Here is a 21,261-nt window from a genome sequence, read left to right on the forward strand (position 1 = left end):
TATCTGTAATATACAAATGGACCAGTGTGAAAATATGTGGCTGAAAGGACAGAAATTCACACTATGTTCTAGCCTTCAAGAGAATTTTTATCAAATCATATATTGTTGATACTTGCCACCAGAGAAATTTCTAGAATGTATAAAGGTACTTTGAATCTTTTCTGGAAATGTAAACAACAGGAAGGGACATTTTATTATGTTTTGTAAAAAAGCCAAAAAAATTTGGATACAAATGCATACATTAATTCAAACAATTTTAAAGGTTAAATACAATGGAAAGCAGAGACTTTTTTGGGGGGACTAAGCAACTAGTAACTAGCAGCTAGAAAATATTGGATCTTTCTTTTCATATATGACAACTGCAGCGAGACTTTTCTATGTGCAAAAGTGGAAGAGTTGATGAAGATGATGGATCCTGCAAAATGGCTAAATTGACCACTGATTAGAGAGAGAGAGAAAAAATCATAGCTATATTTATGGCTAACTGGAAACCTCCTTACAGACTTTTAACGCAAAACAGAAAAACATGCATTTATGATTTGTGGCTTTGATGATTACAGAAAACTGGATAATAGAAAAGAGTGAGATTGTAGAGTAAGAGATAATTTTGTAGCTGTATTATATTTGCTGCAAAGAAAATCAGAAGCTTCTTTCTTTCTATCTTTCTTCACTTTTGCCCTTCCTTCCTTCCTTCCTTCCTTCCTTCCTTCCTTCCTTCCTTCCTTCCTTCCTTCCTTCCTTCCTTCCTTCCCTGCAATTACTTTTAGGGTTTCTGATAATGGGAAACCAGAATGTTGCTAGGATTGTCCTTATGGAAGCAAAGCTACCTTCTGTTGCTGAGAGGCCGTTTTTGCCCAGGCCATGAAGTACCCCAGGGCATCCGGGCTTGGCGGATTCCTCCTCCATCCAGCCCTGCACTTGCTGCAGTTTTGACCTCTCTCCCGAGATCTCCCTGTATGGCTGCCATTTCTTAACTGGAGATCTCTTTCCTGTAATCCAGCCTGGCCATCTGCAGCCTTCTAGGGGCTGCATGGGAAGGGCGAGGAAATGGGCCTTTGCAACCACCGAGGAACAGCCATGCATCAATTGTGGCAGGTTCTGGCTTCTCATTTGCCTCCTGATTCCCGCCGGGAGTAGAGAATGTTTGCAGCGATTGAATCCAGCAGCACGTCCAGCAGACTCATTCATCTTGGAGCCTGGCCCAGACTTCCGAAAGGGCTCGTGGCTCATGTTTCCTTGGGAAATGGCAGAGGAAAAGGGCCAACCTTCCCATGCGGAATCTGGGTGCTGTTCAAAGCGAAGGTGGGGCCGAGATCTGGCTCAGCCAGCCAGCCAGGCATGTGGTGCTGGCACCTTAGCTGGTTTCCTCACCCAGCAGAATTGTAAGCAGACACCATGGCCGTTGACCCAGATGCCACTATGGATTCTAGGGTTTCCCCATGAGGAGCTGCTTTCTGGAGCAACAGCAGGCGATCTCATGGCTTCTCCTTTATCTAGAGAGGTTATATGGGTCCAGTCTAGTCACCTGAGTACCAATCTCTGCCCCAGCACTGTCCCTGCAAAGACATGCTTGCCCGCCATTTTCTGCACCAGAAGCCCTGTTCCAGGGTTTCTCAATGGCTATTGAATAACTGCTTTCATATTTTTACATCTTTACTCTGCATCTCATTTTTATAAGTAACACCTTCTTAGAGTCAGTGTCCGCTGCTGCTGTTGGGGCTGGTGGGCTCTGCCTCAGCTGCTCACAATCCCTGGCTGCTCAGGCTCCTGAAGCCGTTATTGGGTTAGGGCTGCTTCTGCACACTGGCATCCCCATGCTGTCCTGGGCAGCGTCTGCTGGTTGGCTGCCCCTGCAGTTCTGATGTGCCACACTGTCCTCTACTGTCTCTGACATGCACCAGGCCCCCCTCTTCTTTTGACAGATCCAGGAGGTTCTCTCTTTGCAGCTGGACTGCAGCCTTGGCCAACCAACCAACTCACCTTCTGGGTCCAAAAGTGACAGGAAAGGGAGGGATGACAGGCTGCCATCTGTCACAGCCACACCATCTGGGTCTTTGCACACTGCTTTCCCAGGAAGTGTAACGGGTAGCGCTCCCTTTCCTTGACTGCAGAGGAGCCTCTTCCAGAATTCTTCCCAGCATTTCCCAAATAACTGCTGCTTTATACTTTGGGAGTACATCTGGGTTGCATCTCTGTGTGTTTGTGTTACTCAGAAGGAGAAAGCAGAGACTGAGAGGGGAGCAATCTTCAGCAGTGCTCCCTGCACGCTGATCTCCTACAGAGTTTCTTTGCCACTTTCTGCTGGGTTGGGAATCAACCTGTGGCTCATCCCAAAAGGGCCCCTAATCCTGGCTTGTTGCTTCACCCAAGTGATAAAATGTGCCTGCTCTTCCTTCCCTTCTCCCTTTTCAATGGGTTAGGGTTAGGGTGGCCCAGAGAAAGAAAATCAGCCACTCTTCTCCAGACCCCCCCAGGACCACCTAGGCGGGAGGCTCCAGAGGTCATTGCCAGGTAGAAGCCTTTGGTGGAGGGGACAGCGCCTTCTGGTACCCAGACCTCTGCTGCACAACGCATCCTTCATCTGCCGCAGCCATGTCTGCCCCCCCTGAGAGCAGCCCTCAGGAGGGGTCCAGAGACTCCTTTCAAGGGAGCGGGGAGGCAGGGCGAGCTGGGAGAGCAACGCCTCCCCTTGGCCTGCCCAGGGGTGTGTGTGTGTGTGTGTGTATGTGTGCATGTGTGTATGTGTGTGTTTGTCTTTAGTTCTTAGAATTCCGTTAAGTCTTCTGTAGGACTCGCCTGTTCATATTTTCCCTGAGTGGGGCCTGCAGGCCAGAGATAGTGGGCATTGGCCAGGTCTTTGATGGCCTCAGAAAAGGGCGCTTGTAAAGTGCTTTGACACCTCCGCCCACTCTTAGTCACCCCATCTAGTTCTCAGGCTTCAAAAGTACCCTTAAGGCCCAATGTCTCCCATGGGGAGGGGGCTTTCAAGCCCCTCCTCAGTGGGCCATGGGGTCACTTGACAGGGCTTGACTTGCAGTGAAAATACTTAATCTGCTCTGGGATGCGAGCTCCTTGCAAGGGCCCCAGACATTAATTCCAGTCACAGTTGGGCACACTCTATCACCCTATAAACACCTCTCCAGTTTCAATTAACATTTTCCATCTCCTGTTTCGCTGCATATTATATTGAACTAATTTAGAGGGATTGGTAAAGATAGTTTTCACACTTCACAGGAAAGCTTAATGAAATAATTATACCTCTACCTACAACAAGCATGAGGGTATTGCATAAGCAACTCTGAAGTCATTGAAAGTTGAAACTTCTCTGGGATACCTGCACAGACCCTCCAGTGCATCCGCTGACGCTGGGAGGAGGCTTTGGGTCAAAGGCAGCCCAAATGTGAAGCATGGGGAGAGAAGGAGGAGGAGGAGGAGGCTCAAGGGTGAAATAGCATGAAATCTTAGCTCACCCTCTGCCTCCACGCTGAGGACTCTGCTGCCTTGTCCATCTCTTGCCTGGGAACCCGCAGCATGAGGTTCGGACCCGGGGGGGGGGGGCTTGCTCTTCTGAACCCACTGAGAACCTTCCCTTAGGAACTTCTCGGGGAGGCACACGGTCCTGGGCTCTCGCTCCATTGCTGCTAGTGTTCAGTGTGGAAGAGATCATTGTCCTTCCATTCAGGGAGGGAGGGAAACTGGCAGGCCTAACAGGTGATTTTAATGCACAGGATCTCTGCCCACCTGAATCACCTTGTTCCAACCTTTCCAGAAGCATTTTTGGGAGGAACTCTTTCTATCACTTGCTTTGCCTTGATTTGCTTTGCCTTGATCTCACGGGCCACCTCCTTGCAGGCTGCGATCGGGAGCAGCCATTCTCATCACAGAAGCCAAAGTGGACTGAATCTTCACGTCATTCATCCAAAGATGAGAAAGTCCGTTTCTGCATGAGGTCCCTGCCAAAACTGTGATCGTGGCTCTCATGGACAGCAACCAACCACCCTTGGAAACTAAAGGCAGCAGGGAACGTTTTGGGGGACTGAGATTTGGGGCCCTCGTGCCACACTCCAGAGTTGCTGCAGAGATTTGTTTGGTAAGAGCAGGAAACGGATTAGACATCTGGCCTTCTTCTAACTTGGGGAAGAAATGCAGTCAAAACCAGGAGGTGACCTGGATTTTCCAAGCATTTTGCTAGAGGACACATGTAGCTTTTAAAGTGGCTCAGCAAACGGAAATGTCTTTCTGTGTGCAGGGAAATTGTTTCTCGATGAATCCCAGCTTGGGGCTCATGGCATCGCAATCCAACTGCCAGTTTTGCACCTGATAATTCTTGGCTGAGAGGCGGTCTGATATTTGGGCACACGAAAGCTTTCCAGATGTGGTCCTGCCCAGTTTCACCTCTTGGCATGAGCTCACACAGGCCATGAAATAAGCGAGGGCTGATTTGTCTCTGGGACAAGCCCTCCCTTCCCCAAAGGGCTCCTGGGTGCCCTGCTGCCAGCTCCGTGGAGAGACCCTCGGCCCCCCAAGTCCCTGTCCATCTCCTTGGCCAGCAAGTAGGATCCGGAGGGAAAGCACGAGTCACAGGAGGAGAAGGTCGAGCACCTGGGCAAAGCACCTGGAAAGAGCAGGTTTTCGACCCACAGCCTTTGGGAGAAGGGAATCCCTTTGCACCTGCCAAGTGAAGTTCAGGCTAGTGAACCTGAGGAGGTGTGGGAAGAGAAGGGCTTCCATACGAGGGATCTTACCAGCTCAAAGATCCTGGGCATCAGTTGGGGGGGCAGGTTGGGCCAAGAGGACCTGGCACTGCAGGAAACAGGACAGATCCCAGAAGTTCCATTCCGGGTGCTCTTGGGGGCAGCAGGAGGGCCAGCCCCAGCAGCTGGCTCCCGTGGCCTTGCCAGCTGGCTCTGTGGCCAGAAAGTTTCACTCTGCCTTGCTCTGAAAAGTTCTCAGACCTTGGATCGTTTGGGTAGAAGCCCCCAGACCAAAAAAAGGGTGCCTCTGCCCAGTTGACCAGTCGGGAAGCAGGTATCCAAGCAAACAAGCTCAAATTGCTGAGAATATCAATCTAGATTGTGACGGCTGCAAAAAAGACAAGTTGTGTGATAGGGATTGTTGGAAGATGAATTGGAAAGAAGGCAGTCGGTGTGAATTGGAAGCTTAGAAACCCAGAGAGGTTTCTTTCTTCCAGTAAAGGGGAATCCATCACAGCACTAGGCACCGCGTGCCATTGGTTAGCAGCTCTTATTATCAGGAAAGTCCTCCCAAGAGGCAGCCAGCAATGCCCAGGCTGGGGCTCCTCTTCCAAGTGTGATTTATCTATCGCAGAGACAGAACGGTAACGGCTTCCAGTAATCTGGATGCGATGCTTTGTTGTTGGGCCTCTGTAGCTGCTCTAGCACCAGCCTGCTTGGCTGAGCCCTTCTCATCATCCGGGCTGCTGGCAAGCCCGGTCTTCCAGCCTGTTGGGTAACACGGGCTCAGTCCTCCCTTCCAGGATGGTGCACAAGCACATGAGAGCCGGCTTTAGACGTTCACGGAGCAATTAAGTCGACCACCCCGCAGCGCTCACCTAATGCTCAGGTGATAGCCCAGGAGTCCCTTTGTTGAGATCAAGAGGAACTACCGTGCTAGCCTGATTGATGAAATCAGTCCCTCTGTCAAAAAGAGAGACAAGGCTGGCTTGGCGTGACCTGCTCTATCCATGTAAATGGCAGTGTACATCTCCACAAGGAGAGAATGGAGGGCCACACAGGGTTGACTTTGAAATACTTGAAATATGGTTTTTCTAGTACCATTGCGCTGGCTAACAGAGGTTTTCTTGCATTTTAAATTTGCTTTTTCAATTGTATTGCTAATAATTTCCCATAACCTTCAACCAAAGCCCTTCTTTCAGAAACCAGGACTGGCAGGAGAGCATCTGATGCATTGTGGATAGCAGTTTCGGTTTTCAGCTGTTCTCAAGCCTCCATGAACAAGTATGTGGTTGCTGAAAGAAAAAAAAAAAGAGAGACCAATTGCGAGATAGGGATTGTATCCTGAGTAAAATAGTCATGCCCAACTTTGGGAAGCCCTGAGCATGTGCTATACCCATACCCATTTTGATGTTTTTCCTTTGCAAATGTTTCTTTTGCTTTTACTCAGAATAGAATGCTCTTTTCCATGGCTGTGCTCACTCACATATTATCTAGTGCTGTAACTCTTGTGATGTCATTGGACAGATGACTATTTCTAAACCAATCAACTTTTGCTTCGAAGTCCTTTGTTGTAAATATAATCCATTTCTCACAGTTCCCCCTTTTCACAGGGAGACCCCAGCTTTAATAAGTGCCCTTAAAGAGTGCTTTAATAAATTGCTTTTAAATGATCTTCCTGACTTGGTCGCTTATTGGAAAAGGTGAACTGTGGCCAGTTGAAAAGCAGCAGCCCCAGGCGAAGCGGCGCCTGAGCAACGGAGAAGCCACAGGGAGGAGGCCCACCCACTTCAAAAGCAGCCAAGACAGGGACCCTCCTTGGAAGCACCCTCACTGGGTGCCCGCACCCAGCACAGTTGCACTGCAGGAAGAGCCGGCCTTGATCTGAGGGCTCGTGCTGGGCTGGTCCTGCCCGAGCCCGTGTGCAGAAGGGGAGCTGGGTTTGGGGGTGCAAGGCAGTAATGCTTAGGTTCAAGCTCCAGTTGTCGGGTGACGATGGACACCCTCTGCCTTCCAGGACCAGACCTTTGATTGGGAGGCTGCTCTTCTCTAGCCCCCAAGGGCTGCAGCGGCACTTGGGAACTTGTCAGTGTGCTTGCAAGAAGAGTGGGGACCACGGGTGGGACTTGGATCTCATCAGCCTTTCTTTGAAGGCCTGGTAAGACGGGACTCCATGTTTCAGGCCTGGCATGTTTCAAATTGCCTGATCAGAAGCTCAGCAGCCCCAGGATTAGGTCCCTCTGAAGTGGGGAGCCCCTTGGTGGTCAGCCTGGCTTGTCCACTGGGAACGTGATGATGCTTGATATGGAAAAGAGGCATCCGAAGGACTGTTTGGCCCTCCTCCTCCTCCTCCTCCTCCTCTTTCCATATGCACATTTGCTAAGGCCACTTAGGTTGGAAAACCATGGCTTGGCATTCTTGCTGAGCCCTCTGAGTCATTCTGACTGCTTCCACCATGGCTTGTTTGATGTGTGAACTCCAACAGACATGTCAAAATCACGACATCACGTGATGTCACGCAACGTATCGGGACTGTTTTGCCACTGTTGGCAATGGGGTGGGAGTGGCTTCCACGTGATGCATCCGGCCCGTGGGCCGGCAGTTTGACACCCCTGTATAGTCCTACAACACGACAACAGAAGAATGAAAGCTAAAATTGTTTGCTTTTAAATTTGATTTTCTCATCTGCTACCCATTATGTAGTTTAGGTAATTAGTCATACTGAGTTCCAGGGCAGTTGGTGTTTTTTTAAAAAAAACAGGTATAATTTGACTGTATTGATTTTAATCAAGAAATCCTGCCTTCCTATTCATGAAAACTATCTGGTATTTGCAACTATGAATTTCCAGCCCAAACTTCATTGTGTTTTGCACTGCAGCTTAAAATGGCTATGACGTTAAAATAACAAATAATGAACAAAACAAAAATGAAATAAGCCTTATGTTCCATAGACTTTTGTGTTTTAAAATGAGAAGGGTTAGGATTACATCTGAACAACCTCTACCATATTTGGCACTTTTTAAAATTCATGTAAAGAAGCATGTTGATTCTGGCAACATTGTCATATTTTATTTTGCTTGGCTTTGAAACATTATGCTTATTGTTTTTCAATAGAGTGCTTTTAGTTGAATAGCTAAGTGTCCTTCAAGAAAAGGGCTAGAAGTACAGAGAACTTGCCCTGGTCGGTTTCATCAACCCACCCACAGCAAATCAAGCTACAGCAGAAGTTCATAAAATCCTAGAAGGCATCGTGCAGGTCAGATGACAGCTCCATGCAGGATCCTGTATTGCAAGATCTCTCTGCTCAAGTTTGTCAAGTGAAGTCACCCTAAGCCGTGTCTTCAGCTCTTCAGCTGAAGTGTCTTCTAAGGCTTAGCTGAAGTCTGCTTCCATCCCATGATGGCTGTTTTGCTGAACAAGGGAAGTTTGTTCCCTAAAGATGAGGAGCAGCTCAAATCAAGCCCCAGACCTGTGTGATCATTAATTGTCATTACCACCAATTAAGCCGTATCTATTTCTGGCTCAGCTGAGACTTATTTAACTCGCAGCAGACCAGCCTCTTATTTTTAACACAAGGCTCTGTTGCTGCTTATACAGTATTCAGTACTCTCTGTCAGTTTCTCCTCCTGAGAAGCTGACACCTTACAACAGGGGTCTTCAGTCTTGGCCCTTTGGTGATTGGTAGACTTCAAATCCCAGAATTCCTCAGCCAGGCACGCTGGCTGAGGAATTCTGGGAGGTGAAGTCCACAAGTCATGAAAGGGCCAAGTTTGAAGACCCCTGCCTTACAATGACCCCCAATTCCTCCCCACATTTTTTTAAAAGAAGAGGTGGCTGGGTGATTTTACTGCTCCCCTTTATATGAGCAGCTTGGATTTTGGAGGCTTACGTGCTGTCAATGTAAAGGCCTAGAAGAAGTTTCCCCTTTTGCCCACATCACAAGCCTTGTATGGCCTTTACTGTTCTCCCCTGAATATGCCTCAGTTTGTCGCTGCTCTTCCTAAAGGACAGAACAAGACAGAACAGGAAGAACTGAAGAAGTCTCTTGGAGGAGAAGTGAAACATTTTCAAAGAAAAAATTCAAGAAAGTCCAGATGCCTTTTGGAAAAGCACCTTTGGGACAACCATGATCTGGATGCAGTGGTGGAATTCAGCCGGTTCACACCAGTTCGGCAGAACCGGTAGCTAATTTTTTTGTTGCCCAGGCCCAGAATGGACTTCCGGAAGTGGCATCCACACAGAGAACCAGTTGTTCACATATTTGAATCCCACTACTGCCTGGATGACTGAGACATATTCTAGTGTGGTTTGACCAATGCAGAATGGGGAAGAATAGTTACTCTGTCCCTTTGATCTTGACGCAGTCCTTTGCAGCCGGGACTGCATCTGCTTTTTTTCTTTTCGGCTGCAGCAACTTTGCTAGTTCAAGTTCAGCTTGTGACTCACTAGCTAAAGACACACTTTTTACCTGTAATGGTGCCCAGGTTGGTTTTCCTTAGCCTATCCATGAGACTGATCTCCCCACATTTGTCTTTTTTAGAATTCATTGTGTTGGTTTCTGCTCGTCAAGATCCCTCTAAAAACTGATTCAGTCCATCCAGGTGTTCGCTATCTCATCTTTATGTTGACTGCAGACCTGATCGTCATATTTTCTAACCATTCATCCGAGTAATTTATACCTCTGTTGAACAGCCCAGGGCTAGAACAGACACTGGCATTTCCATCAGTCTGCCACTCATTGGGCATCACAGGCCAGCTAATGGTACTGCAGCCAAGTCCTCTTTGGCCATTTGGGTCCCTCTCGGCACAGAGTCTCTAATGTCTGCCACCCATCACCTCCTCCCCCGCTGAGCGCAGTCTTCCCTTTGCAGAGTTTGTAGCACCTTCTTCCTCGGGCCCCTGGTGCTCCTGGCCTCTGCGCTTCACCCAGGGCCAGAGGCTTCATCCCCAGTGGGAGTCATTCTGAGGCTGCGGAATAGTCTTGGGCCTCTCGGTCACATCCCTCCATCCCCCTGTCCCCTCCGCTTGGTTTGCTTGTGGCACTGTTGTCTCTCTGGGGGTCTTTCTGGTCCCTTTCCAAGAATTCCCCATCTTGTCTGATAAATTGGGGGAGAGGCCCTTCCTCTTCTCTTCCCAGAAGTCAACCAGCCTGCACGGTTTGTCTTCAGGAAGAAACACAAGCATGACCTTGCCCCTCCTAGGAGCAGATCCAGTCCCCAAAGTCCCACTAAGCTCTCTGCTGGCTCTCCCTGTTCACTCATTGAGGGAGCGCCTGGTCTGGGCACACGGCAGGTTCCTTACGCATTCTCTGAATCTGCTCAGCAGCAGAGTCAGCAGGAAAATGGCATCTGCAGCACAAAGGTCAGCAGCTTTCATCCCCTCAGCTCTTCCATTCTCGGCCTCCTCCTTTCCCCTTCCTCTTCTCAGCTGAACTCCTCTGTAAAAATCCTCTTGAATTGAATTTTGAATTGAATTTATTAAATTTATATGCTGCCCTTCTCCCTAAGGACTCAGGGTGGCTCACAACAATAAAAAGTTAAAGAAACATAAAATACAAAATTTTAAAAAAGAATTAAACAGGAAATGTAATAAATACATAACAATTAACCCAATAAAACCAAATTTAAAACTATAGTCAGTCCAGGCCCGATTGTTGGAACATCCATGTCTTCAGGTCACGGCGGAAGGACCGAAGGTCAGGGGCCATCCGCAGCTCCGGAGGCAACTCATTCCAGAGCGTTGGTGCGCCCACAGAGAAGGCTCTCCCCCTGGGGGTCGCCAGCCGGCATTGCCTGGCCGATGGCACCCTGAGGAGGCCAACTCTGTGGGAGCGAACTGGGCAATGGGAGGTTGACATTGGCAGCAGGTGGTCTCGCTAGTACCCCGAGCCTAAGCCATGTAGGGCTTTAAAGGTAATTATCAGCACCTTGAATCGCACCCGGAGGGCAACCGGAAGCCAATGCAGCTCGCGCAGGCGTGGTGTAACATGGGAGTATCGAGAAACTCCCATAAGCACCCGCGCAGCTGCATTCTGCACCAGCTGAAGCCTCTGGGTGCACTTCAAGAGCAGCCCCATGTAGAGAGCATTGCAGTAATCCAGGCGAGAAGTGACGAGGGCATGGGTAACCGTGCATAGGGCATCTCGGTCCAAAAAGGGGCGCAACTGGTGCACCAGGCGAACCTGTGCGAAGGCCCCCCTGGTAACAGCAGTCAGATGATCCTCCAAGTTAAGCCGTGAATCCAGGAGGACACCCAAGTTGTGAGCCCTTTCTGAGGGGGGCAATACCTCCCCCCATCAAAAGAGATGGAACATGTTGGACAATGCGAGATGCCGGTATCCACAGCCACTCGGTCTTGGAGGGGTTCAGCCTGAGCCTGTTCCTTCCCATCCAGACCCGCACCGCCTCCAGGCACCGGGACATCACATCAAGGGCATCACTGGGTTGGCTCGGGGTGGAGATGAACAACTGGGTATCATCTGCATATTGGTGATAAAGGTAAAGGTAAAGGTTCCCCCGCACATGCGTGCTAGTCGTTTCCAACTCTAGGGGCCGGTGCTCATCTCCGTTTCATAGCCGAAGAGCCAGCGCTTGTCCGAGGACGTCTCCGTGGTCATGTGGCCGGCATGACTAGACGCCAAAGGCGCACGGAACGCTGTTACCTTCCCACCGTAGTGGTCCCTATTTTTCTACTTGCATTTTTACGTGCTTTCGAACTGCTAGGTTGGCAGAAGCTGGGACGAGTAACAGGCGCTCACTCTGCTACGCGGCACTCGGGATTCGACCCGCCAAACTGCCGACCTTCCGATCGACAAGCTCAGCGTCCTAACCCACTGAGCCACCGCGTCCCTTATATTGGTGATACCTCACCCCAAAGCCACGGATGATCTCACCCAGCGGCTTCATATAGATGTTAAACAGGAGGGGGGAGAGAACCAACCCCTGAGGCACCCCACAAGTGAGGGGCCTCGGGGTAGATCTCTGCCCCCCTGCCAATACAAACTGCGAGCAGCCCGAGAGGTAGGAGGAGAACCATCGTAGAACAGTGCCTCCCACTCCTAACCCCACGAGCCGTCGCAGCAGGATACCATGGTTGATGGTATCAAAAGCCGCTGAGAGGTCAAGTAGGACCAGGACAGAGAACAACCCCTGTCCCGGGCCCGCCAGAGATCATCTACCAGTGCAACCAATGCTGTTTCCATGCTGTAACCAGGCCTGAAACCAGACTGGTGAGGGTCCAGATAGTCCGCTTCATCCAGGAATTGCGAGAGCTGACGCGCCACAACACTCTCAACAACCTTTGCTACAAAGCGAAGGCTGGAGACAGGACGATAGTTATTCAAGGAGGCCGGGTCAAGGGCAGGCTTCTTGAGGAGGGGCCTCACCACCGCCTCTTTTAAGGCAGAGGGGAAGACACCCTCCATCAATGAAGCGTTGACAACTGCCTGGAGCCAGCCCCCTGTCACCTCCCTGGCGGTCGAAACCAGCCAGGAGGGACATGGGTCCAATAGACAAGTTGTAGCGCTCAGTCTGTGCATAATCCTGTCCACATCATCCAAAGACACAGAGTCAAACTCACCCCAAATGGTATAACCAAGACCTGCCCTCTCCACCCCGCTGGACTTTGCCCAGTCGGAGTCCAAACCAGTTCGGATCTGAGCGATTTTGTCCTGCAGATACTGTACAAATTCCTCAGCCCTACCCTGCAAGGGGTCATCCCTCGGTCACTGATTAAGCAGTGAGCGGGTCACTCTAAACAGAGAGGCTGGGCGGTTATCTGCGGACGCGATGAAAGTGGAAAAGTAAGCACACTTTGCTGCTTCCATCGCCACTAGGTAAGACTTAAGATAAGTTCTCAACTGTGTTCGGTCAGATTCAGATCTGCTGGACCTCCAACAGCTCTCTAGGCGTCTTTTCCGGCACTTTATCTCTCGGAGTCCCTCGGTAAACCAGGGGGACACCCGGGATCTGCGATGGGTCAGAGGCCGCAAAGGCACAACTCGATCCAAGGCCCCAGCAGCCGCCCTCTCCCAGGCTTCTACTAGGGCCTCGGCAGAGTCGTGGGCAAGGGAAGCAGGAAATGTCCCAAGCTCCGTCTGGAACCTCTCAGGGTCCATCAGGCGCCTGGGGCAGAACCACCTGGTTGGTTCCGCCTCCCAGTGGCAGGGGGTGGCCTACTGAAAGTCTAGCTGGAGAAGAAAATGATCGGATCATGACAGAGGTTGGATGGTTAAATCCCCCCTACCCAGATCATTAATCCACTGCCCAGAGATAAAAACCAGGTCGAGTGTGTGCCCTCCGTTATGGGTCAGGTCTTGAATTACTTGAGTCAGTTCCATGGCGGTCATGGAAGCCATGAACTCCCGAGCCAACTCAGACGCCTCACCCGCAGAAGGCAGATTGAAATCCCCCAGAACTATAAGCCTGGGGAACTCAATCGCCAACCTGGGCAAGACGTCGAGGAGCTTGGGCAGGGCCGATGACACACAGCTGGGAGACAGGTATGTAATCAATAGGCCCAACTGAACTCCAGGACCCCACTTCAAAAGGAGAGACTCACACCCACCTATCTGAGGGACAGTGGCCACTTGCGGACAAAGACTCTCCCTAATAATAACCGCCACCCCCCCACCCCTGCCCTGGGCCCGTGGCTGGTGAAGCACCCGGAAGCCCGGTGGGCATAGTTCTGAGAGGGGGACCCCCCCTCTTGGCCCAACCAGGTCTCCATGATGCAGGCCAGGCCCACGTTCTCCTCCTCCATAAGATCATGTATGAGGGGAGCCTTGTTCACCACGGACCTGGCGTTGAAATAAATCAACCTGAGCCCAGGCTCCTGCAATCCTATGCCCCCGGGGGAGCAAGAAGAGCCACGAGGGCGGGAACAGGCAAGCGCTTGAAGACAGCGGTGGCCCATTCTCCAATTGCGATAAAGCCCTCTGCTCCCACACTCTCTGCCCCTCCCAATCACCGTCAAAATAAGAAGACCCTCCTCACTCGGAGCTGAGTCCACCCCCAAACCCCTACTCTCCCCCGCGACCGTCTGATGGTCTGGACTGCTGTCCGGGTCGAACTCCCCCAAGTTTGTTCCGGATCCCTTGGGCCTCCCCCCTCCTGGATCCCCTTAAAATTTTATATAAAAATCTTGATAAAAATCCCCTCAGACTCCTCTTTGAAGCATGCCATCTCTCAGGGTCCCACAACCCGTCATCAAGAAAGATCTTATGTAAGACAGATGGACGCTCCTGCGAGGGGGGAATCTCACAGCGAGTAAAGTTCTCCAAAAGTATACGCTGGCATACAGAGGGAAACGGTAGCATCGGACAAGGGAGGGTGCCAGCAGATGGAAATGCAGAGTTCGGTCAGCCTGTGGCAGGTCCCACAGCCACAATCGTGGTAACCGTAGAGCAGTCAGCGGCAGCGATTACTTTCCTCTCCCCCTTTGCTTGTTCTGGTCTTTGGAGCCGGACATCTGCAAGCAGGGCTCCAACCCCAGGCAAAAGGCCACCAGCAGGGAACAGCAACTGCCCATTCCTTCACCCCGGTTCCTGCTCCCTCTTTTTCCCTCCTCTGTTCCATCACTCCCCCCTCCCCCCTTCTGCTGAACTTAATAATAATTATTTAATTTTTATACCGCCCTTCTCCCGAAGGACTCAGGGCGGCGTACAGGGCCCTGTTGGTTTTTCTCCATTTGCAAAGCTGTTTGCGGATCCTCTTTGCTTGCAGACAATTTCCCCACAGCTGCCTTCAAGGGTTACCTTGTCCTGCAGCACAAGCCATGAAAGTCTGAGTGGTTCTGAGTGGCACCGTGAATGTTCCTCTCCCCCCTCCCCACAACTAGGCACTTTCAGTCCGTTTTTGCCAGGGGTCCCAGTGGGAGAAGCAGCCTTCAGGGACTCTCTCAGTCACAGGCGTGCCCACATGCAAGTCGTAGGGTGCCAAAGCAGAAGCCCCAGCAGTGGGATCCCAGGAGCCACACTGTTTTGCCCCACAGGAAGATTTGGGGGCAAAGCCAAGCCAACCTAACAGCCGGGAAAGGTCAAGGGGGGGGGCTCTCTCCCCCGAAGACGTCCCTTACTTCAGCTCTGCTTTGGCCCTGCCCTTCACAGGTCAGAAGGGAAGGAGGAAGCGATCGGGCCCAGCACGACCATCATGTGGGCCATGAAGCCGCAGCTCTTGATGCTGAGATTACAGTTTGCGGTGGGGAACCTCCAAGAGTCAGGGGGCAGCCTTACTCAGCCCCCCCCCCGAGATATTTTGGAGGAGAACTTTGAGCTATGCAAATCCAAAGTTACAATCTTTTAAATGCGTGTCATTGTTTCAAAATGCATAGATGTGACAAGACAAAATCTTTCCCTGCAGTGAAGTAGCCATTAGCTGCCCTGCCAGTCCCAAGTTATAATCCCCCCATTAGAGATATAATCAAATGCAATTTTCTCTATTTCACGAATGAAAAACGCCTTTAAAAGCTCAGATTTTGTCCTGCTTTCGCACAGAACTCCCTCTCAGTTCCCGGGTTCCATTCAGCAGATGACGGCTACGGCCGCCTCACCCTCAGCCGCTTCTATTAACTAAGAGAAAAGATAGTAAAAGGCAGCTGGAAGTGAAAATATGAAAAGTGCTGCACTTGTGACAGAAAAAGGCCAATTTTTACTACCTGAATAGGCAATTTGTGACAAAGAGAAATTCTCAGCAGAGTTGGGGGGAGCTGTGTGGAATCAGAAATGCAAGGATGAGCGGGGGTGGGGTGGGGTGGGGTGGGGTGGGGGATTGATTCTTCATTCCCTGGCAGGAGGAAAGGTTGTATGGCAAGGGCTGAATCCGCCCCCCCCGGCACTCAGCAGTGGGTCCTTCCCATGCCAGTCCACAGGCTGTTTCGACCCTCGCCATCCTTCCCCCTCCCAGCTGGGTTTCTTTGCCCCCAAGAGCCTGGTTACCCCTGGCTACAGGACCGGTCCACTGTCATCTGTGGGACAGCCAGTGGCTTTTCCAATCCACTGCAGCAGAAAACCAAGGCCAGACCCCCTTTGCCAAAGCAGAATCTGGCTAGAGAAGATGCTTCTCTTCCAAAGTTAACTGTCGACCCTGGAGAGAAGTTTCCCCAAAAAGTTGGTGGGTTCAGCTCTTTGAAGAAAAGTTCAGCAATTAAGCACGTCAGAAAATTAGCCAGGGATGCCTGCTACAGTCCCACCAAAGTGGGCCGGTTACTCTGAGATCACACATTATGATTAAACTCCATCTTGTGAGGTGACTTTTTTTTTTATTAATAAGCAGTAATATGAATGGCATTACTCCATGGGTGAGAAGTCGTGTTGGATTGACTGATGTCCCCAGATACTTCAATTCTGTGTACCAAGAGGACTCATCTGGTCTTCAGTCGCTATTCTGATCTTTGACACCTCTGATATGGACTCTGCCCAGGACCCACCCCCTCTTTATACACATGCGCGCGCACACACACACACACAAACACACTTTCCTGCAGAGGTATTTTGAAGTATATTGAAGTCACCTTACCCAATCCTCTCTCTGCTCAGAGTACAATCCACCCTCCATGGATGGTTTCCAGCCTCAAAGATCAGTAAATAAAATCAGCATGTTTACATTTATTTTAAAAAGCCAATTCAATCTCCCTGTTTTTCACATGAATGTGAAAAAGTGTGCATTAAGTGATACCATTTGTACTGTAAAAGGTAAAGGAGCAGAATGAAGGGCTGAAGTAATTTTTTGAAAAATATATTAACTCTAAGTGAGAGCTTCCTGAAATAAAGGACCATCTTTAGTAATAAAGAGGCTCGGTCTCTGTTTCATTGAAGAAGTCAGTCATGCTAGGAATGATTAGTGGACCAAGAGCAAAGAACCCGCAGGCTTGATTCCCTCAGAGCCGATACGAAGGTGAACAGCTGAAAGAAGCCATGTTTGACCGGCTAGCGTGGAGAGCCCTTGCCTATAAAGACGCCAAGAGTCGGACACAACTGAATGGTTAAGACTAAGTAAGGGTCACTCTCAAAAGGGACGCGGTGGCTCAGTGGGTTAGGACACTGAGCTTCTCGATCTGAAGGTCGGCAGTTTAGTGGGTCGAATCCCGAGTGCCACGTAACAGAGTGAGTGCCTGTTACTCGTCCCAGCTTCTGCCAACCCAGCAGTTCTAAAGCACATAAAAAGGCAAGTAGAAAAATAGGGACCACTCCGGTGGGAAGGGAACAGCGTTCCGTGCTCCTTTGGCGTCTAGTCATGCCGGCCACATGACCACGGAGACGTCCTCGGACAAGCGCTGGCTCTTCGGCTTTGAAACGGAGATGAGCACCGGCCCCTAGAGTCGGAAACGACTAGCACGCATGTGCGGGGGAACCTTTACCTTTACCTTTAAGGGTCATTCTAGCTCAAATAGATCCAGCGAAGAGAGTTTTGGGTTCCACTGTTAGAAGTTTCCTGAGATTAAACACCAATCTTCTTTCCTCTATGATTTTGGGCCTTGCACTCTGGCTTGGCCTTCTGTGGGCTATCTTGTTCCTTTCAGTCTTCTCTACTCATAAAGCAAAATAGTCTAAACTCTTTCCTTCCCTTTTCATTGGTCTTCCTTTACACCCTTCTGTATAGTACTAAAACCTCTCCTGTCTGTTTGCATTCTTCAGTGGGGTGCTTTGTAGAGCAACAATCTTTGAATCAAGGTACCTCAGGTTGGCTAACATAAAGAATGCATCCAAAATCTGGGATCTGTGACTCCCCTGGGGCTGAAATTGCAAGGATCTTCTAACCCATTGTATTGGGAACATTGTGGCTACTGCAGCACCACCACACTGCCCTGTGATCCTATTGTGCCTCTGCGGTCAGCCATGCTCCTCTGACCTGATTTCTGGTGCTTCCGGCCAACAAAGTCCATAGAGAAGCTGGCAGGAAGTTGGAACTCTCTCCAACTGCCACGGCTTGTTTGTCCACCCGTGGTCCTTCTGTTTATTGGTTGAGGTGAGGAAATACCTCTGACCCGGTGACCCAACAGGTTATGGGTTGTCTCAATATCTGTTATAGCTGAAATCCAAAGTTTGACAGATTATTCAGAAATGGAACGAACCTTTCCTGTGATTTGGAAACTATTTCTCTTGATGCAGTTTAAGATTACATTTGCTTTTTTTCTTTTTGCAGCTACTTCAAACTGCTGACTCATACTCAGTTTACATTAATCCAAGTATTTTTCACAAGTACAGTTACCAAGCAGCTAGCCCCAATTCTATCCTTGAACATTTGATTTGCTTCCCCAGTGAATAACTTTGCATTTATCTCTGTTAAATTTTGCCCTGTGTTATTTTCATTCTATTTTGCTAACTTTGAAGCTTGTCTTTGGTCTTATTCCTGTCTTCTAGGCTATTAGCTACACCAATAAATGTTATGGCATTGATGAATTGCCTTCTACCTCAACCAAGTCATGAATAAAAATGTTGAAAACCACAGGGCCTTGCAGGGTCTCACTCCAATCTGATCACGTACCTTGAGGAGCAGTTTATGAGCCCAAACAGGACCTCCCCTCCCCCAGATGCTTCCTTTTCAACTAATTGTATCCTTCAGTTCCATGAGACCACCATGGAGGCCACTTGCCGAAACTGCCTTCCTGTCCCAGAGAAGCCATGCTCACTTCCCTGCCAGTGTCCTCCTTCATGTTCCCAACCACCACAGGATTCGGTTTGAAGCCCCCCCCCTTGGATCAAGCTCATGGTGCTTTGCACAACCCTTTTCTTAATCAGTCTCCCTATACCAGCCGGGTAACCCCACCATTAAAAAAGGAAGGGCTATGATAACAGAGATGGTGTGTTTGTGACGAACAACAAAAACAACATCCTCCCCAACAAATATATCAAAAACATCTTCCTATAAGATTTCAGTAATAACCAGCGCTCATCCCCACCTCAGGTGCCTTCACTTCCTCACTGTCTCTGTCCCTGGATTACTGCTTTACATGGGAGTGCCCTTGAAGGCAAATTGCAGCTGATATAAAATGTCCCAGATTCCCATATGCCAATAGAAGCAACCCATATTGTCTTGGTACAGTTGTGCTGCAGTAATCCAATTTTTGCATACCCAAACCATTCACTGAACCCAGCAGCTTTATGTAGATGTTTGCATTTATTTATTAAATTTATATACCACCCATCTCACTAATAAGGCGACTATGGATGACTTGCAAACAGTGAAAAGATAACTATAAAAACAAAAGTAAGAAAAGTTATGTAAAAACTAGAAGTAAATGAGCAGACGACAAGGGGATGAGGTCCTCTTCTTGCCCTTGTCAACCACCTCCAGCAAAGAAGCCCATTCAGGACCCCAAGTCAACCGGCGAAACCTGGTTTTAATGCCCTTCTGGAAGGCCCAAAACGTTGGAGCAGATCTTACCTCTGGCAGCCGAATGGACAGGGGCCACAGTGGAAGAGGCTCTTCTCTTCTGGAAGAGTCTGGAATTCCTTCCCTTAAAAGGAGTGCGGGAGAGGAGACCTTGAAGCACCCATAGTGAAATGCCATGGAGCTCAACTTCTCCCTAGGCACAGTGATGGGAACCATCCACTCAAGAAAGGATGGAGCCACTACACAGAACTGCCCTGAGCTCTCTCCTCCCTACCAAAAGACGCTGACTTTTTCAATGAACAGCTGCTTGTGATAAAAACAGGCTTGCAGTGATGGAGGGCTTGCTTAGAGGAAGCAATCCATCTCATGTAGGCATGCACAGATCCTAAGATTTTGGAGCACTGGCAAAAGGCAAAAATCTTGTTTTTCTCCTCTTTTGATTTGTATCTTACTTACATTCTTGGCTTACGGGACAAAATACCAGAGAACTGCCACATAAGCTGGAATCTGATCTTCAATATTTCTCCACAGCTGCTCTGAAGGAATTCAGGTCTTGGATAGATTTCATTCCTGGATGCTCAAGGAACTGGCAGATGTGATCTCAGAAGCATGGGTTGTGATCTTTCCTCTAAAGAAGTGGCAGAAGATTTAAAGTTGTCTCCGTCTTGAAAAAAAGGAACCCAGGAGATTTCAGAGTAGTCAGCTGGACATCAACATCTAGGAGATGACTCAGAAGGCAGCCTTCATCTTGGGTCCTTTTATATGCAGTTCAATGGCAAAAAATGGTTGGTAAGAAAAAACAGACGCACAGGTGCAAGTGGCAATGTCGGGTTGGCAGAGGTAACTGTGAGAAGGATCTGTGTGAGCTGGTAGATTAAAGGTGAAGCACAAGCCAGCCGTGTGCTGCAGCTGCCCACATAGTCTTGGGCTGCAAGGTGTTGAGAGTGACGGTAAGACGCAATGGTGCATCGGTCGGCTGCACCAGAAAGAATCCAAAAAACACCTTGGGGAGCTGGAAAGAGTGTGGAGGAGAAGAGGGGCTTGGAGGGGGTTATGAAGAATGGCCAAAGGATCTGCATAGTCCTCTTGAGGAATCTGCAAGAGATTCTTCTTCTCACTAAGTAACCACAATTTCCTTCGGACTCCTCCATCAACCCTTCTTTTTCACACATCCTTTCCCTCCTCCCCCACCTCCAGTCTTCTTAACAGCCCCCGCCCCCCAAAAATCAGGCTTCTGCTGCTACTATGGCTTTCCCCACTTTGGCCAGTTGGGGGCTCCTTCTCCTCTTCTGGAGAGTAATCTTTGCTCCAATGACAGGCAGTCTAACTCGGGGCTTTTCAACCTTTTCACCCATTGTGCCACTTTTACCATAGGGCAACATCCCAGTACCACCAGTCGCCTAGCAAGGTGTCAAAAACTTGATGACCCCCCCCAAAAGAGGAAAAAAGTGATGAAGTACAGGTAGTCCTCGACTTACAACAGTTCGCTTAGTGACTATTCAAAGTTACAATGGCACTGAAAAAGTGCCCCCCAAGCCACAGCTGAGCAAGACACCTGCCTGCCCGCCCGGTGGCGCTCTTCCTTCTGTCCGAGGTTTTCACTGTTGTGAGCATTTCTGTTGAGGATTGGCAGTGAGTGTGGGGTGGGGGTTGTTTGGTTTTTATTCCCCCCCCTCTGCTGGGTGGTTGCAGCAGGTTTTGGTCACTTCACATGACCCTGGGACACTGTGGCCATCATAAATATGAATCAGTTGCCAAGCATCTGAATGTAAATCACAAGACCCTGGAGATGCTGCAACATTCCAGCTGATCGGCGCTTCTTCTGGGCTCAGCAGAAGCACCAGGATCAGCGCCGAGCTCCAGCTGGAGCCTGGCACTGATCCTGGCGCTTCTGCTGAGCCCTGACAGCCCCGAAGAAGTGCTGATCCTGGCGCTTCCGCTGAGCCCTGCAGCTCCAGCCATCTCTCGCTCAGGCTTGTGCGGTGCTGCCACCGGTTCAGCTCATTCCCCTCCCCTGCTACCACTTTTCTAGGATGGTCATGTACCACCTGCCAGGTGCCTATGTACCTGTACCACTGGTTGAAAAGCCCTGGTCTAACACTCTGCCTCTCTTTCTGGACCATTGTTCAATCTTTCACTGGTCCCCAGCTGGGGCTGGGATCTGGTCAGCAGCACCCCCATATTCACCCACCCTTGGTGGACATTTAGCTCCTATTCTCATGAAATGGAGCGGCCAT

Source organism: Vipera ursinii (assembly GCF_947247035.1).
Source record: "Vipera ursinii genome assembly, chromosome: 13".
Lineage (NCBI taxonomy): Eukaryota > Metazoa > Chordata > Lepidosauria > Squamata > Viperidae > Vipera > Vipera ursinii.